The sequence below is a fragment of the Diadema antillarum genome, unplaced genomic scaffold (genome assembly GCF_040938485.1).
Source record: "Diadema antillarum isolate AM-2024a unplaced genomic scaffold, OU_Dant_1.0 seq00000952_RagTag, whole genome shotgun sequence".
Taxonomy (NCBI): Eukaryota; Metazoa; Echinodermata; class Echinoidea; order Diadematoida; family Diadematidae; genus Diadema; species Diadema antillarum.
The window spans coordinates 336,515-356,520 of record NW_027271800.1 but is presented as its reverse complement, the minus strand read 5'-3'; the positions used below and the strand labels follow the sequence as shown (position 1 = coordinate 356,520).

The window sequence follows — 20,006 nt, the reverse complement described above, 5'->3', positions numbered from 1 at the left end:
AGCTCTATGTGGCATTGAAAGTACGCGTCAAAACGAAATATCCATAAAAGCCCTTGAGCGGTCAGGCATATGGGATATGATGGCATTTGTCCAAGACAAGAAATGTGTGTTCCATGTCAACGTACATAGACTGTCGATGTGGCCTTACGCATACGTACAATGTACGACTGTCAAAAGTTAATTATGTACCTGCAGAGTTTTACTTTCTGTTATTCCAGCTACAAGTAATGTTTTCATTTACCAGATATTTGAAACCTTCCTTAAGCCCTGAAAGTAATATCATCTGATGTGTTGGTCTAATGTGATATGTTCATCCAGTCGAACGTTTGTTTTAGTCAAGCTCCAGGCTAAATCTGTGCAGATGCAATGCCCATATAAATGAATGCTATTATTCTAACACACTACATTCTCTCAATCAATCTATTCACCTTTTCTACTCCATTTTATTACACCTCAATGACATGAGTAGATAAAGTTTTTGAATTAATATCAGGCTTCGCTAAGCTTTATCGGCTGGCGATGCTACTGCATGAACATTATAATCCACGGGATTTAGAAGGCTAGGCTTAGCAGGGATTTACAAATTCCTCTTCTTATTCCCACTGGGGGAAAAAGAGCGAAAGATGAAAGTTAGAAAAGTTTGTGTAATTCAGTGTCTTGTGAAATTCACAACACATTTGGCATTCTACACTGAAATCTCCATTCTTCCAAGTCTTACTAAAGTTCATTAAAATAATTTTAAAATAATGAAACTCTTGTATCAAGCTGGTGGAGGGCACATTTTCATGTGCAGTGTACAATGAGATAAACGATCAAAGCAGAAAGGTGATGAATTGTATACTATCATATCAAGTACAATGTATAAACCACACAATGTATCAACCACAACTCACCTTTGGGCAAAGAGAGCATCTGTCCGTGGATGACACCAGACATTCTGTCACTCTCAGAGATTCTCCCACCTTCATCACGTCAGGACTGTCGAGCGGATGAGCGGCAGATGGCTCTGGGCGAATTAGATGGAACCAGCCGGCTGCTCACCGCCTTTCAACCATGATGCTAAATTTTGTTCTTGCGGCTCAGGGCGTCACGCTGCAGCATACAGAGAGAGAGAAAAAAAATAGAAGGCTGGCAGTGAAAAGATCTGTCACCTGGGGGAAATGTCAGACCGCTGGTGGCTTGACAGATGGAAAAGAAAACAGGCATGCAGAAATAATGATATATTGCATGGCCTACATAATATAACAACATGGTTTCTCTCCCTGTAACGTCTGTTCTGCCTGATTGTGGGATATTGACTTTTGACTTTACTCACAGAGGACTGACATCATATGCATTTTTATTGTAAACACTATCAGAATGCAGTTAGTTCAATGCATCTGGAATATGCAGCTTTCACTGTTAGTGTTAGTAGGTCTACCAATTGTTATTTTATTTTCATATCCTCACTGTGAAGGGAAAAACCAAATCACAAATCCTTGTTGTTTATCATTATTTTCTTCAATTAACAGGGTTCCACTATAAAAATGCAGAACACACTGTGGACATTGAAAAAACATATGACTCCTTTGCAAAACAACAATGGGAATGTTCTAAACAGTATGTTTAAAAAGTCATCTAGCAACTTCATAGTTTGGTGTAAGAGGTGTTTGAAATCAGTTTCATAAATCCGTGCATTTCAGTGATTCAAGATTCCAATAGTTATATTCATAATGATAATAATGGTGATAATGATGATTAAAATAATAAAACAAACGATAAACACTAGTGATAATAATCATATAATGTCAAGAATGACAGTGAGAAGATGAAGGTAACAACAAATTTTGCTTGTAGTGGTCCCAACAGACTTGAGAAAATGATTCAAGACTGAGGGAGTCGGTTTGACGGAGCGTTTGTCAGACAAGATGAAGAGAGAAATGATTCAAGACTTAGTTCACCATATTAATAAAAGTCAGAGCAACACAATATACAGACTCGAAACATAGAGAAAATAAGACATAAAATCCTGTTGTATCACTAGCCTACAGACATGCAGTTTTTATGCAATCTCTCCATGAGGTACAGTGTACCTCAGTCTGAAGTAGACCCCAATTGGATGGTAGAGATATTGATATTTAAAAGCATGTCAGCATATCATATCATCTTTGGTGTCTCCCCAGGAAAGAAGATGCCTGGGAGATAACAGACAGACCGCCTATCTCCTCTGGTCGCAGAATTCAATTACAGTACCGTACATCATGAGATCTGCATTCAATTACACTGCACAGGGTATGAAAAAAAACGGTTTCTGTATGTAGCTCCTGTGATGACAGATCACTTTGCTACTTGTATTCCAATTACAAGCTCTCTCATCACTTTCCTTCTAGTCTTTGCTTCAGCGTATCACTACACATTATGGAGGGTGCTGTATGAACACACATGCCCACTTGCCCGCGGCAACCAAAACTCACTATTAGGCAGGTAGAATGAATGGGTATTTGTCTGCTAGAAGTAACTGCCCAAATGCCAAAAAAAAAGAAGGAATTTCCTTATGTAAATTCTTTTTTAATGCTCTGCATGTAATAGTCCCTCATGCTCTCTTTGTGAACAATACTCAAATTATGTCCTTTTCTTGCAATTGTTGCTTTTTCTTTCTATACCTATCTACTATAGAGCCCTCTCTTTCTTTGTCTCATAGTCTCAAAAAAAAAGGTTTCATTATACATTCGGTTTGTTCATGTCTCAGTATGTGAGGCACTTCCTTAACACACTACGTATCTAAAAAAAAAAAAAAAAAAAAAGGAACACACACACGATCCTTAAACTAGCTACACCATGTGAAGAAAGAATGTATGTACTTCGAGAGAAACTCTGCAATACTTTGCACAAATTATCCAGAAAAATTCTGGTCTCTGAGACTGGCTGCACTGTTGATACCATGTCATTCAGGAGAAGAATTCCAACCAAAGTACACTGTAAGTGTTTGCCTGTTCATGGCTGAACAAGCCAATTTTTCATGACAGGAAAGGCATTCATATTTAAAAAATAATCATCATAATGAGGACCCATGCCTGGGTTTCGCTTGATAAACATCACTACATTAGCTGTGTGCACATTATGTTCAAGCCTCTGTACCTTGAGAGCATCTCATAAACGGTGATGAAGATTACCATATTCATTCAGGCAAAGAATGCAATTTCTGAGTGCTTTAAAGGGTAAAGTGAACTCATGCCTGGAATTTATTTCTAGCATAATGAAAGCACTTTTGTAGAACAAGTGCAATTAGAATCACAATCAAGGAATAGAAAACTTGACAAGTACTATGTGTTTATTACTTTTCAATGTCTCTTTAATACATAATATTAAGAAAAGACAAAGACATCGTATGAAAACATGCAAGTTGGAAGTTATGCTCGATCGGGGGGGGGGGGGGGGGGGGCATTTCAATGTATTTTTGAGTTTTTTTAATCATATCTAATACTATAGCAATGATTGACAGATGATGTTATCGAAAGAATCTTGATTTGCAAGGGTTTTTGTGGGCATGTCTGTACAATATCCAGTTAATATAAAGGAAAAAAAATATCTCTACAATGTATGGTAAATATTTAGATACTCTTTTGACCACATAAGAGATGATCTGGATATTATGTATCTATACAAGTCACCATGCACTTGCACTGCATGGTCCCTTGAAAGATATTATGGTGACTCACTTTCAGAAATTGTTGGACTTTGTTTACTGAGTTGTGCGATGACATTAAAAATACATGAAAAAAATAGAGAAGCGCTCTGAGAGCGCCCAGACCTCCAAGCAGCTCATTTCCACCACTGATCTTGTTCTCCAAAGGAGATCAGTGATGTCCACTCATATGTACAGTATGCATGCTGAAAATTGCCCGATTTCCCAATATAGAAGCCTTTTGTAACATGTACGTCATCAGCTTCCAGCTGCATGGTGCCTCGTCTGAGCAAAGCACGCACATTAGTGCGCGTTACATGCAAACCTCAGATCACTAGATCTTTGATGGTAGATCATTACCAAAATTTAATCATCTGTTCCTTGTGTTATTCTTAACCTTTCCTGCAAGTTTCATCCAAATCCATTCACAACTTTTTGAGTTATTTTGCACACAGACAAACAAATAAACACATGCCGATGAAATCATAACCTCCTTCGTTGGTGGAGGTAAAAAAAAAAAATATTGGCAACTTTTTTTTTTTGGTGGGGGGGGGGGGGGAGGGATTTTAATTTTGTTTAGATTTAATGTGTAACCAGTTTCATAGAATCTTTCTCCAATACGTCATATGCAGTAAAACTTTCAGAGTTGCAAGGTTCATACAGACAAAAAGTAAAATCTTTTAGCAAAGCTACCCTCAGAATTAAATTAATGTCACTATCTTTCAAGGGAAATGACAAACTTCTCTAAATGAATTTTCTTTTTAATGGTGCCTCACATCCACAACGCCAGTGACCAAGCACCATTGTCCCTGGTGTACTTCTACTTCATTACAATCGGTGCGCACTCATTTCTGCCCGCTGTTTCAACGACAGTCCGATTCTCTTGTCACCACTGCCTCAATTAAGAGTGGCACGCTTCTCAGGGTCACGCCGACTGCTTCTTCAATCTTGCATTCACATCTCGGTCAGAGCACTCTCCCCCTCCCTCTCTTTCTTCTAAATCTTCTCTCTTCCCAATCCTCTCCCTTCCCCCGCCCCTCCACCCACTTCAGTGACGCATTATTCCCTTGCAATGCCCTACAATTTGTCACTCCTGGCTTGGTAGCGTGGCACTAACGCGATTCCCAGAGGCTCACACCAAATGGGGAGCTCCATATGGTACGGAGGAGGTTTAGGGTAATTGGTACACAAAGAGGCTGCAAAGTATCGCACAAGGCAGTGTGCAACATCACTCTGGTAGGAAACATACAGTACGTACAACAAGGTGTATAATACAATGTAGGCCAATATAACTGACGCCAGAAATCAAACGACACAAGCAATTTGTCTTGGATGACACATACATATATATATCATTCATTACTCAGGTGAACCCTGGGGGGCGTTTCATCAACGAGTTCGTCGGGGGTTTTCACCGACGAATTTGCTATCAGCCAATCAGACGCAAGGATTTACACTGACAACTGTTAAAAGCTAATGAAATCCTTGGTCTGATTGGCTGATAGCAAATTCGTCGGTGAAAACTCCGACGAACTCGTTGATGAAACGCCCCCCAGGTAATAATGACATTGCAGTAAGGATACACAGAACCATAACCAAACTGTAACAGTATTGATAACCGAACATAAACAGTAAAAGGTAACCTTATAGATGAACAGAACAAAAGCAATTAAGAGCATAATGAACAGGAATGAACTCTAAAATGCTTTGCGAACAGAAAGGCTCAGTCTTATATGAAATACAAAGCAAAAAGAGTAATATCGGAATACAGCATAAAAGAATTAAAAAAAAAGAGGATATTGATATAAGCAGAGAGTGATTGACTGAAGAAATACAGACGATGCAACTTGAGACAGAGAAAGAGAGGGAGAGAGAGAACAAACTGTCCTAAATGAAAGATTACACCAGTTGTATGACAATGACTGTGATGTGCAATATCTGGTAAAATGTGCAAGAAAAATACAGCGAAGAACTTCATTTATGCAAGAAGCAAATCTACATGTAAATATGGAAGAGATGTACATGCACTGTCTGAGCTACAGCATTGATGTTTAATACAATAGCTTCAATCAACGCTAAAAAACATGAGGAGTTAAATTCAAATTGTGTTCTGAGTTGTATTACCCTTCAAACCAAAGCGATTGATTATGACGGCTACCTATCAATGACCTGCAGATTATGATTCTAAGGCAATTGTTTGATATGAACAATATTAGACAGTATCATCATCAAGCTGTTCTAGTGTGTCAACATGTGTGACTTACACATATGAAAACTGAATAGTTTGTAAAGCTGTATATGCTCAACAATGTTGATAATATTGTTTCTACTTTTTTCTCTCTTTTTTGCACGTCACTGCCAAGTGCAGATCAGTAGATTGACAGTTCTATACACACATGAGATATGGTAGCCTGAAGAGGTGAGTCTGATTGAGTGGATGCTATTTCTCCATCACCGTGCTACTGCTAGCCCCACATACATTGTATTTTTATGTCTGTCTTTTTTTTTGCATCTGAACCACTGAGCAATAACTACAGCCTGCTTACAATGGAGCGTGCTCCTTTAAAGAAGCCATTACGGAGCTGATGAAAGCCAGAAAACTCCGGCAACATTGCCCGCCAGCCATATAGAAGGAGCGATTTACTGTTAAAAGCTTCCAGTGCGATGCAATCTCTTCCCGTCTCTCTCTTGCTCCTCTGTCTTTTGTCTTCATACTTGTTTTCCCTAGGCTCTTAAGCCATGGGATGTGAATAGAGTGGGCCATACCATGCCATTAGACACATCATATTCATCATCAGGCCTTGATGGCATTGTACACAGTGCTTCCTTCATTTCTGTTCATACATATCGTACACTGTACCGTGTTCATCGGACTGAACAGTTTGAACAGCTAACCAAATATGGCATCAATCTACGAAATAGTAATCGATAAGGTACAAAGGAAAAGAAAATACTGTATGATGTATCACAGTATAGCCACTGTCAAATGAAGAAGGTGGTGGAAAAAATCCTATAAAAAACTGGGTACTTTAAGATGCATTTTGAACAGAGACACAAAAAGGAATAATTGCCTTGCAGTAAAATCATGTTTTGACAAATAAAAAAGACTCACAATCTCGAAAATTATTATTCTAAAAAAAGTACGCAAAATTAAGTATGTTATGGTACAGGTATTTGAACTAAAGAGTATCTGATGTTCCATGCATTGTACAAGAACCAAGGAATATCAAATAGGTAAGAACTGACATTGTAGATAGTGTAATACTCATCATATCAGCATTCAAAAAGCCCTCCTCAACTAGAACTGAAGGAGGGATCACATTTCGACATTATCTAAAAGTTGTCATCTCAAAAATCTCCATCTTTAGGTTGGTCTTTAATATGCAAATGAATTTAAATTTCATGAATCAGTATCAAAATAAATTGAATAATTTCAATCGAGAACTGTACAATAAACAGAAAGTTTTACCATACACCAGAACTTTTTCTTTCTTTACCTTTGGTTCATTAATAAATGGCTATTAAAACTACCAAGTCCAAATGAACAGGGAGATGTGAATTTCCATACAATGTACTGCATACCAGCAAAACAGATTTTGCATCAAATCATACACTGTTGTTTCTGAATGCAAGCTATCCTGAAATTATGATTTTAGATTTTGAAACGGCACGCTATCCTTCTGTGCTAAACAAGTAGGTTTGAGAAAACTGCACCCCTTCATACAAAGGTATGTGGTTACACATCAGATGCTGAGCATGCTCATTAAGAGAAATGCTTGTAAGATAAATCATTAACTGCTACCTATAATGGCTGGGGACCACCTTCAAGGATTATAAAACTGGTGATTAGTGTAATTAAGGACTTGTTGACTGACGTCTAGGCAAGCAAAGGAAGGTGTATGGTGTAGTCATAGTCACAACAAAAGATGCCATGCAACGCAATAAACCATACAACGTCAATTCACGATATTCATGTTGGGGTTGTTTTCATGACATACAAGGTGTATGTCACAGTTCTATATTTGGTTAGGAATACTTTTATAGGTTAGGCTTACTTATTTCACATTGATGTCGTTTACTTCAATTTTACTGTGTTCTGATATTAAAGTCAGCAGATTTAAAAGTTCTGTAGCATGAAAGTGAACAGTTTCTTCGTTTCTTGAAAAGTAAATATTGTATTATTGCTCTTCATCAACATAGTAGACCGACCCTGCAGTCCATGCCACAGGATATACACAAACTGTGTAAAAATGGCCTTGGTTTCACTGCACAAAGAAACAAGAAATGTGAGACAAACAAAATATCAGTTTCAATGCAGGATGTAAATTGCATTCAGTCTGTCATACCAGCATGTTTGTTGACTTTGAGATGAAACATGACCACGACATTCAGAAGAACACTGGATCCACAGCTGTACTTCTTTTTATTTTATTCCTTCACATACACTTAAGTACATGTACACGTACATACATTGATCTTCCTTTTACAACTGTGGTGTGTAACAGAAAATGAATCAATACTTCTTTTATTCAAAAGTGCCTGTAGCAACGAGGCCTATATGACATACAGTGTACATGCATTTTGCATTATACCTCAGTTTCAAAGTCAGACTAACCTCCCACCAAAAGTCCCTCAATTTGGGGTATTATAGGCCTATATCAGTACAGCTGTATGTTGATCTACAAATCAAGAATAGACTTTAATATCCGATGCTTAGATTTTTAGCGCAATCCCTTGCCGCCTTTTTACAAAAGTAAGCAAGCAGCCCATGGGACCAATTCAGCTGCTGTTTCCTTTAAAAGCCGTTTTAATACCAGCCCAAGCACACAATGAAGGAGATGAGTTTAAAAGATGCAGGTCTACCAAATAATTCCCCATTGAATCGTACAGTGACCTGTACACTGTAAACACTCCCCCATTCATAATAAAAGGCATTGAGTTGTGATCACGGCGAAGCCATTCAATTCAAACCCTCTTGCTACATAATACCAGTCACACTTCTCTGCTGCTAGGAGGAATTCCTGTGTCTATTGGATAATCTTTTGGAAAGACCCATTCTCATTCAAATTCTAAGCTTGTGTCTTCATTACCTTCAAAAGGCTATAATCTTCAGTGTTTGTAGTATATTACCATTGTATAGGGCTAGTGAATTAAAGGATACTAAATCAGCACTTTAATAGTCTGCCACGCTAGCTTGTTTGGACATTGGCTTAGAACCTGGCTTAGTCACAAAGATGCATCAAACTTGTAGTTTTTTTCTTTCTCTCTTAACCCCCCCCCCCCTTCCTCCGAGTTCAAACGCATTCTTGGAAGCCTTGTTGAATGTTCAAATGTCTGATCTATACACTGCCAATGTGTATAATTCCATTTCCTCTTTTTGAAAGCAATTCATTCATGTCTTGCAATCTACAATGTACAATTGATGTCAGCATTTTTTTTCAGCTGAAATATGATAATTTAATATATTCCAGCTTTAAGAAGCTCTAAATGATATTAGATACTCATTCATGAACCCACCAATACATGTATGTTTTTTACAACACTATTAAAACAACCATGCATATACTAATAGGTACAAAATTTGTACATGTACAAATTTGTCTATAAAAAGTATTATTTAAGTACATAAATAAATTGTCTGTGTTCAAAAAATAAAAAAAGAATGTGATATGTGTGCTATATATATAAATGTACATGTTATATCAAAATTGGCAAATAGTTTCCAAACAGGCTATGCCAGTTCTGCAGATCATATGATGTAATGATAGAATATTAACCAATATTGTAAAATGAAGAATGTTCGTGCGCGTTTTAATTTCGTGAATTTTGCAAGAGTTAAGATTAACTAAATTAAAATGCTTGCGAAGGCTCTTGTCTACACTATATGCGTTGAATGCCAGAGGCACTTTGGGAAAATTTCATGCCGTGCAAAAGGCCGTCCGTTCCAATTCGCGAAAATTTCATGCTGCTAAAATTTCATGTTTTACAGTACTGCACATGACCATGCAATGTAAATATAACTGAAGCTAACTTTGAAAGTCTAATGCCTGTGCTCCTAAAAACACTTTATTCAACTTTCAATTGCCTAGTAAATTATTCAATAAATACGTGTAGGCCTTAGGCCTAGGTCCTTTACATATCAGTATGGACAAGGCAAATCTCTGAATTTTTAAAGTCATGTTTAAATTGAACAACCAAATTTCTTCTTCATTTCAGCAACATGTACCTCTTAATTTGATAATACTTACAATTTGTAGTCAAATAGTTGGAATTCTTGAACATGAACACTGCAATATAGCCAGACTTTGGGTACAAAAGAGGGCGCCTTTTGTAATGCTCACAAAATGTGATTGGCCATTGCCTTTCAATACATAATACCGACTATGAAATAACGGCAGATATTTTAGTTGTCATTTTGGTTACGCACAGTTCTGTTCCAGTATTTGATCTCCCATGTGATGCGCAAAGTGTGCAGTGATAGTACACAGACTGCTGGCACTGCTCTCATGACTGGGTCATACACTACGATACAGGGGGCCTAAAATTAAGTGATGTCACTGTGTCACATTCCATACAAGCTCACTGCTATTTTCACCATCATTCATGTGTCCATAACGCGCCTAGTTCAAGTCATGTGACAATTCTTATCAGAAAGTTGGAACTAGTGGCGACTGGCAAGGCCTACTTCGCATAGATGACACTGCGCATATTACAAATTTGTATCTGCGATACTACTAATTCATTGATAAATCTGTGGAGAATTCTCTCTTCATAAATGATATCAAACTTTGTATAGTGCTATGCCATGGTATGGTGTACATCCATACACATGAACAAAAAAGCTCCCTCTGTAGGTTTTGTCTGAGACGTTAGTGAACCCGGCAGGCAGCCGCACCAACAGCCTTCACCAGGCTTCTCATCAAATTAACTCTAAACCTCAATGAACTTTTCCACTGTTACAGTAACTCAGGCTCCCTAATGATAGCAACAACACCAAACTTAAACAGTAACTGTGGCAAAATGCCATGTCATTGCATATGACTTTCCCCAGTAGTATACAAAAACAATTTTTACTTTGTAAGTGTGATGTTTTTTATAATTGTTTTTTTTTTCTTTTTCACTGGGAGCTTTTTTCAATGTTTATTAGTCATACCTGTAGTGATAATAAGAAGAGTTAAAGTATGACCAAGGGAAGTAAGACATTTAACTATATATAACTTTTTTTATTTAAAAAAATAACATATGAACAAAAGCCTACACAAGAGATGTTTCCATCATACAGCCCTATGCCAAATTAATTAACAACATGTGAATCTTCTTCTCTCTGATGCCAATAGAGGGTGTTTGTATTATGAGTCCATGTGCTGCCTCTGCCAGAACAACCTCCCCAACCTCCAGTTTTTGTTTTCAGACACAATAAAATCTTATGAGGTGAACGATCATAACACTAAATGCAGGTAGGCATTGAGATGCGTGGGGGGGGGGGGGGGGGGGGCTGCATCTTGGTACATTGTTCTAGATAACCACACATTTTCATAATAGTCCTCTAGGGAAATTGATGATATTTTTTCCTCCCCCCCCCCCCCATTTTCATTCTTTACTCACTACCCAACAATAATTCTGTACCTGAGCAATTATGAACACATCTGTTATTAGAAAAAGAAAAAAAATAGAAAACAAATATCTACATGTACTTATATTATCACATATAACATTCCAAACATCTTCATTATCAAATCACCAGGGCCCTGTTTTATGAAGAGTCAATTGATTATAAAGTTGATTTCTATGATAAGTCTATGGCAGCCTGTGTTTACGCAAATTTAAAATTGATTTCATCTTTTGATAAAACAGGGCCCAGATAGCATTATAGATTTTAAGATGATCACTTCATTCTGCAAACATCAAGCATACAATATCACATTTTGTAATAACATTAGAATGCTCCATTGTACATGACCTTGGAGTTTTGACTCAAATGCATGCTCTTCCTTCCTGCTCAGGAAGGAAAAAAGAAAATTGAAAAGACACATACATTGTACTTGACCAGCTGGGTTCCCTTCTCTCCCTATACTGTTCTACGGTGAATCTTGACAAACCAAGTACATTGTAAGTGCAGGATGTATATGAACTACATGTATAACTAGACTTGAACTCATTACTGCGACAAGTTTAGGTGATACACCGCAAAAAGCATAAATCAAAGGGAATCGGACTAACAATACTTCAGAATTGTTATAAAAAATTTGTCATCTTGGAAAATGACTCAATTTATCTGGTCTAAAGTGTGTGCAAATATTGGGGCAACAGGCTATGTATTTATGGATATACAGTAATAAGTATTTTTCATTTTTACCCTAATTTGCATGTATATATTATAATAGACATATATGTACGTCGTACAATGTAAGCATGTCTCCCACCTTTCCATATTTCCCGCAACAGGCTAAAACATAACATGATAAACAGCCTTGCACATCATTTGACTTTAATAGCGTAAACATTGTACAGTTTGTAGTACAATTGTATCAAACATCAACGGCTGTCTCTTGCAGACACCTCTTTTTCACACTGTAAAATTAATCCAGTTTAAAATGGCACACAACAGGTAGCATGTGTCCTTTCCCAGTCAAGGTTGAAACCATTTAACCACTGGAATCTGCAAAACAAGCTTCTCCCAACCCCCCACCTCCACCCCCAAAAGAGAGAGAGAAAAAAATGCCAGCAATAATAGAATATAAAACAAATACCGGGTACATGTCCCCTTTTTTTTCTAATGCATGAATAGCATCACGCAGAGTTTTGGTGGCGTTGCCAAGGAGACAGTCTGTGCATTTGCCCATCCCTTTTACCTCCTACTGCGTCAAACTAGATCACTGCTGTTGTTGTTTACCAATGCATACAAACAGAGAAGAAAGAAAAGATCATCAAGGTCAGGAAGACATCCCCCAACAACACCCCTCCCTGCAAGGTATAGTATTTGCAGTTTGGTCCCATGTTGCTCTTTTCTCCATTAACCCTTCACAAACATAAATCTTGCCAATGCAGTTGTACCCCACTTCATTGGCTTTCAGGACCTGCATCAAACTTTTGCGGCCCAAGTATTACATGACATTTTTCCACGTCATCAAAAAGACTCTCAAAGTCAAATCCTGCAATAATGATAGATGTTGAAATTGTTGGCTATACATATTCGCAAAAAAATCATGTTGCCAGACACTTCACTGTTTGTTGCCTGCATCAGAATGTAATCAAACTGAGAAGCACAAAACATGTTGTTGCTTCTTCTTCTTTTTTTTTTTTTGCATTCTCAAGAAATTTTAAAATCACTTTTCATTCTCTCAGTCTTGTTTGTGATCATTGCTATTTCCATCTTCCAAACAAAATCACATGGGCATGATAAATTGTGATGGCCGCTTCAAAGACAAATCAAGCTCTCGTCATTAATAATGAAATCATGTACCGGTAATGTACAGTATTTCTGGATTCTTTCCACAGGGAGGGGGTCACAATGTACCAAGGTACTGTATCAAAATCAGTATGGCACTTAACATCAGTTATAACTACCAGACTGAATACAGATCCAATCAATTGACAAATTTAATCAATCATGTACAAGTACATGTACATTTTGTTTCTATCAACCTATCAATACAATGCTACACTGTAGGCAGTCGCAGGAGTCTAAAATTGTATTTTCCACCTTTTTTTAAAAAAGTATATTGTTGATAAATTGCAACTTACATACTATCTGGATTGTCAAAGTCAAATTCTCAAATAGCAGTGCGTAACTTTACACTATTTTTATATCAGCACATTAAGATATTGTGCACGATCTACAGCCGTAAAATGCACATGCTGTACGCTGCTGTATTATGTTTCAACCTGCATACAAACTGTACGACCTACAACTCCTTTTCTATTCTACAGTGTGTCACTGACTGTGTTCCTACCAGGGAGTTTCTACACAATGAAAGCTCATCAATTCATTATTGTAAGCATGACAAATTGTACATGTACTATACAATGTGATGCCTTCCCTTTTAAAAAAGAAGAAGCTATTTTCAAATATTACAGAACATTAAATTTAAAGGTATTACACTTGAAGGTACACTTTGTACACGGGGTGTATTCACAGCTGATTTCAACCAGAACTGTCACGTGTTCACTTTTTGTTTTTGTTTTTTGTACTCTATGTTCATCATTAAGTGGCCAAATTCTTTTAATTCCGTTTGTCTACTGCCTAGAGATGTCCTTGTGCAGTTGCTGTCTGGCAATCTAGCAAATAGGTAATTTGCAATTCAGGTTCTTTGCGACGGTAGGAATAATGTAGTGGTGCTGAGGTCTTTGGCACAACATTGATTTCATGAGAAGAAGTTTGATGTTTGAATTACTTATCATGCTTGCATGTGCAGTATCTATTTTTTTTCCACTGTATGTTTCTCAAAGTGCACGTTCCTTTATATTAAGCTACATAAAAAAGTTAGTCCTGTAGAGTGTAATCTTTGCACCCTACCCTTGATTACAACACTGCACAATGAAGATACAGTTGTAGTAAAGGAATGACTTTGGTGCAGCAGACACAAGTACACATGTACAGTACATACGATTTTCTGTATCATACAAATATACAATACAGAAAAGGATCAACAAAAAATCAGTTTCATCTAGAAATGTTCACTGAAACTTGAAGTACATGTATTATTTGCACTATTCACAGATCTTTTTTAAATGCATTTGGACAAACATGCCATTGGCATAGGCAACTCAATATTTCTTAAATTTTCAAGTATACTAAATTGTATGTTTTTAAAAAGTTATAACATTTCTATGCACTTCAAAACAAAACCAAAAAAAAAGTAAAAAAGTAAGTTTTGTCTACACTGTTAAACCACTATTGAAATCCATGGGAGTGTGTCAGAGTACAAAAATTCAGGATGAAGGTAACTTCCAGCAGCAATATATCAAAGACTACCAGGTCAAGTCACTGAAGTCAGAACAGCCAAAATTTATGACTGCAGCTGAGTAGACTCATAAATACCAAAGTTCCCTGTGGTCCTGTCCTAAAGAAGAAAAACTGAAGTTTTTTCCCTCACTTTCCAAGTTTATGAATTGAAGAAAAAAAAAATACTGCAAAAATGAATGGTCAAGATTGCTGATACAAACTAATGACCATGCACTGAAGTTACTCTGCAGATGGATAACATCTCTACTGTGCATACTCTCTTGAATGGCACAATCTAAAGAAATATGAGGAAAATATGCCCTATACCAGGGAGGTGACCTGCCTATACCCAAAAATGCACACACAGACACAATACACACAAACATACACAAGCCAAGAGAGGTGTCATGTACAAGTATGACTACAGGAACTAGAGGAAAATTAACTACTTCCTGAATGGTTTTTGAGATTATGGACCTACACTAGGGCAGTGGTCCCCGACAGGTCAGAGCGCGTACATACAACGTACTTGCTTATTCTATTTTTTTTTTTCTGCTAGTTGTTTTTTCATCTCTCTCTCTCTCTCTCTCTCTCTCTTTTTGTCATTTTTTGCTCTTGTTTCTACAAGGCCCTGTGTCAAAAGAAACCAAAGCCCAAATAAAATGTGGACAGAGTGAAAGCAGCAAATATTAGTATCACACATTAGGGGAAGTTGATGAAAATCAGACAATCCATTCAAAAGTTATTAATTTTTACAGTTTTTGTGCTGTTATTGCTGGATAAGAAGACTATAAATGCAGTTCATGACATTTTAGACAACAATAAAAGAAAATGTAAGGAAAATTCCACAAAATCTTATTTTTTCATGAAAAGTACACATTCTATGGATTTGTTTAATGTGACAAATACATGTTGAAGGACAAGTTCACTTTCATACTTTACAGGCTGTGATTTGAGAGAGAATGCAACAATGTAGTTCAATACATCGGTGAAAGTTTGAGGAAAATTGGACAGTCTGTTCACAAGTTATGATTTTTTTTTTTAGATTTCAGTACAGCCATCACTGGATTAGCTTTAGAAGACTAACTACTGCTTGTGGTGTCACAAGCGTAGAACGATATAAAGAAAATGTACCGTACCTGTAGAAAATTCAACATGTATTTCACTTTTATCGCATTAGCATGGCCGGCGGGGGGCTCGGGCCCCCCCCTTTTTTTGCACCATACAAAGGAATACATAAGGCGTCACCACTTTGGCCCCCCACCCCCCACTTTTTTACCCCGGAAGTACGTAAGTGGCACTAGAAAGAAATATAGACCGTGAAGAGCACAGTGCGCTGAAGACCTTTCTTTTTTTGCTTGTCATCCGAAGAAACCCGGAAGCGGAATGAGAAAGATGAGCTGTATACCTTTTTTTTTGCTTGTCAGCTGAACAAACCCGGAAGCAGGTCCCACACTTTTGAAAACGCTCCGATGGCCCTGATTAGTACATACAGTGTATGACTTGTCTCTTTCAGAAGGCAGCTCTAGGAAATAATATTACCTGTAACAGGTACATTGTATGTCAGTGACAAGTTAAGGGAATGTGTGCACTTTTTCCCAAAAATGAAATTTTGTGAAATTCTCTTTATATTTTCCTTATATCGTTTTACACACGTGACATCATAAACTGTAGAAGTCTTCTCAAAAAGAAGTGACTGTGCAGACTCTGTAAAAATTCAAAGCTTTTGAACAGATTGTCTGATTTGCCTCAAACTTTTACTGATACGTTCTACTAACATTGCTGCATTCAATCAATCCACGCTGCACATGAAGGTGCTTCATGTGTTGAGGAAATATGAGGATGATGTCTTAAAGAAAATGCTATTAGAGTTTAAAGTGAATGAGCCAAGAAAGCGAGGGCAACCAAAGAAAATGTAGGACAGGTGAAGGAAGAGCTTGTGAGGGTTGGCTTAAGAAAGGATGATGCGCCCTAAAACGGGAGAGAGAACGAGAATTGAGTAGGTGTGTGCTATTGCTGTGAGAGCTGTGAGGTAATTCCAGCCATCCCCGTTCTCTGGGACAGACCTGGATAAAAATTGGTATGATGATAATGATGACGTTATTTCTGAAAGAGGGAATGTATAAAGTCAAGTGCCATTTCAGTTTGCTACAAAAGTTAATTTATATATTGTACATTTTTGTTGAATTTTGGTTCACAATTCTTTTCTTTTTTTTAACATTTAATAAGGGCACCAAAATGGGGTGGGCAAAAGTCAAAATCCAGTGACAATGAGCTCAGCTTTGCTTGCTACGGTGTACATACAACTTTTATGTACTTCTTCATAGGAGTTTTATAGCAAAACAAGCACAATACTATGCCAGAAAAGGTACATAAGACAAAAAAACACACAGTTTGACACAGAAAAATATCTAATACATGTATAGCCTATAGGCCTTGTAAATAAATATATTATATATTAATTAATTATTATTATATATGAGAGAAACTATCTTTCAATCAGGCCCAAGGTCATTTTTCTGGTCAGCATAACGCAAATGAAGATAAATATAGGCCAGACAGTATGCAGACACTCTTGTCTACATCCGTACATTTATAGCTTCTATATTGTGATTAATAAGACATTACGAGTTGACAATGCGGTACGGGCACCTGGCAGCAGTAAATTGTACCAGATTCCTGTAAAGAATGGGTTTGAGCAGACAGAAAGATCCATCTGTCTGGAGGAGTCTTTTATTTTTTTGACATTATCCAGGGCTCGACACTAACAGTGGCCCGGTGGCCCGGGGCCACCAAAAATGAAAGTCGGGCCACCAAATTTCAAAAAAGGGCAAATTTGTTGGCCCACCTCGGGCCACCAAAGTTTTTTGAAAAGTTTCATTTATTCATGTTAAGATGTTGCAACCCATGTGCCTGTCAATGAATATTTATACTTAGTCAATAAGTACCATTCAGCAGTTAAATTTGTTTAAAGGATGGATGAAAAGGACTGAATGAGTGCCTGAGAGTGAGTGTTGCGAGTGTGATGAGGTTTGTTTATGAGTAGATATGTCCAGCTTCCAATTCTTACTATGATAAAACTTAAATATTTGACTCATCAAAAAAAAAGCAGGAATTTTAATGTTTTTTATTGTTACTGGGGGCCACCAAATTTTTCTCTCGGGCCACCAAAAATTTGAAAGTGATGATTTAGGTGGCCCCATCGGGCCACCAAATAAAAAAGTTAGTGTGGAGCCCTGCATTAGCACTTTCCTCCGGAGACACTATATCTAGGACTCTAGGAGGGGATCCGTGAAGCCAGACGCAGTCTCCGTGGAACATACAAATTGTATCCCAGACGACCAGATACAGACCGATCTTTCGATCAAGGGTTTGAGCACATTTCTCAAGCTATTTTACTCATGCTCGTGTTACATTCACTAGTAGATTCTGGTAGACTGGCAGTGGTACCTTCATGGATTGATATATGAACACTCTGTCTTTGTTTACAAATTAAATTTATGGCAAGTGTGTATGCAAAGTTTGCAAGAATCTTCAAGATTGAAGAAGGAGGCAGACTGAACCAGAGGGGCTAGGGCAGAAGAAATGAGGCACATTTTCAAGATTAAACAAATGCTGGCTGCATACGAATACCCAAAATAGCTAGCAAACGTACGTGACCTCAGTGTTTCCAAATTTACAAAGCCTTCCTGAACACAACACTCACTCCACTTCGAATTCACGATGTACGGTTCGGGACTAGTAGCTTACGCGGGGAGTAAGGGGGTCACATCAGTCTACATGCCGGTGAGCACGACAAAGCCCCTTCACAAGCAAAATCATTCATCAAGCACACGCACATTGATGTTTCAATAAAAATCAGTGAACATTGATAACTTCAATCTCACCTGTAATTGTCGATGCACTGCCCAAATGTGTAGAAGTGTCAATATGAATAATAATGATCAATTCAAACGGTGTGATATTTCGTTTTTTGATCCACTAAGTCAACAACGCCGTTTTCCTAACGACGGTTGTTCTCTACGCTTCATACACCTTTGTACGCATTACGGTACAGTCATCTGTATCGCACCCACGCATATGCAGTGCGCTCTCTATGCATCACCATTCACTCCACACACATCACTTGTGACGTACGTAAGCGTGAAAACGCGCACGCACGCATGCACGCACGCACGCAACTATTGTGAAGCGAACAACACAACTTCGCATTCACCACTTACTAGTAATAAATTGTGCTATTTTCACGGGTGTTTTGTTCGTATAAAAGTTCCGGATTTTAGTTGATTTCTGAGGAATTAAAAATCTCCCTATACCCCCTTTCTGTAGAATTCCCTTAAAAATACAACAGACATCACGTCCATCACGTTTATCGGGAATGGTGAAAGATCCGAAAGTCAGAGACTGACGTTATACCTCAAATTGATTTTGTTGTAGGCCTACATTAATAAGATGCAGACAATAAATGCAAAAAGTTCATTGAAAATGGACAAACACCAAGAGAAATCGGAAATTCAAAATTGAAACGAAAGAGTAATATCAGTTCTAATCACACATGTTATTTAGATGGGTTGATGATATCATAGCATCACAAGCACTCTCTCATCGATATCAATTTTCACTTACAATTAAAAATAGAATATATAGCAAAAATACTACAGCTAACACTAATAGTGGATGGACTCTTCTACAACGCACTCATTTAATACAGAGACTCCAACTCTCCCGTTTTCGACGGGAGATCTCCCGCCGAAAACCCATTTTTGCAAAATCTCCCGTTCTCCCGCTGGAGGTTTGATTTCTCCCGCCCTGGCTCTCGTGTCTCCCGGTGGAAAGGATTTCTTATTTATTGCTATCGTAACGCTGTATGTTGAAAAAATAAGCCTTTGATAGCACCAGAGAACATCTAGAACCCCAGGAACTTCACGCTTCGCACACATCAACTTGGAGTCTCCCGTTTGCTAGGGGTTTCGGGCGGGAGAATCTCCAGATCAGAAGGTGCTTTGGGTTGGAGTCTCTGTTAATATACCGGTACCTTATAAAAATACTCATGGTGGTGTGTTTGTGTGTATGCAGATGGTAGCTGTAGATGTATTTCGGAGTCAGGTGAATTAACTGTGCTTGTTCTGGCGGTACTCGTCTGTAACTATGGCTTGGGATGATTTAGATACTCGCTGTAATTTCCTTTCGTTGAATGTAAAAGGTATTAGGGATGCAAGGAAAAGAAAGAACATTATTAACTGGTGTACGTATAAAAAAGCAGATGTTGTGTTATTACAAGAGACGTATAGCTCTCCTGAAGTTGAAAAAAAGTGGAGAGAGGAGTGGGACGGAGTATCCTATTTTAGTCATGGTACACCACATAGTAAAGGTGTTTGTTTGTTGGTTAATGCAAAT

At 37.8% G+C, this 20,006-nt stretch overlaps 1 protein-coding gene across 1 annotated transcript in view; it reads right to left on the bottom strand.

The window, feature by feature from the left end:
- Positions 1 to 18,636, bottom strand: part of LOC139741764 (uncharacterized) — a gene marked incomplete at its 3' end in the record, with an annotated part of 37,827 nt that extends 19,191 nt beyond the window's left edge. Inside the window, exons 1-2 of the mRNA XM_071652347.1 lie at positions 18,497 to 18,636; positions 894 to 1,092 (exon numbers count right to left, since the gene is read on the bottom strand). The remainder of the gene's footprint in view (positions 1 to 893; positions 1,093 to 18,496) is intronic.
- Positions 18,637 to 20,006: the final 1,370 nt, after the last annotated feature.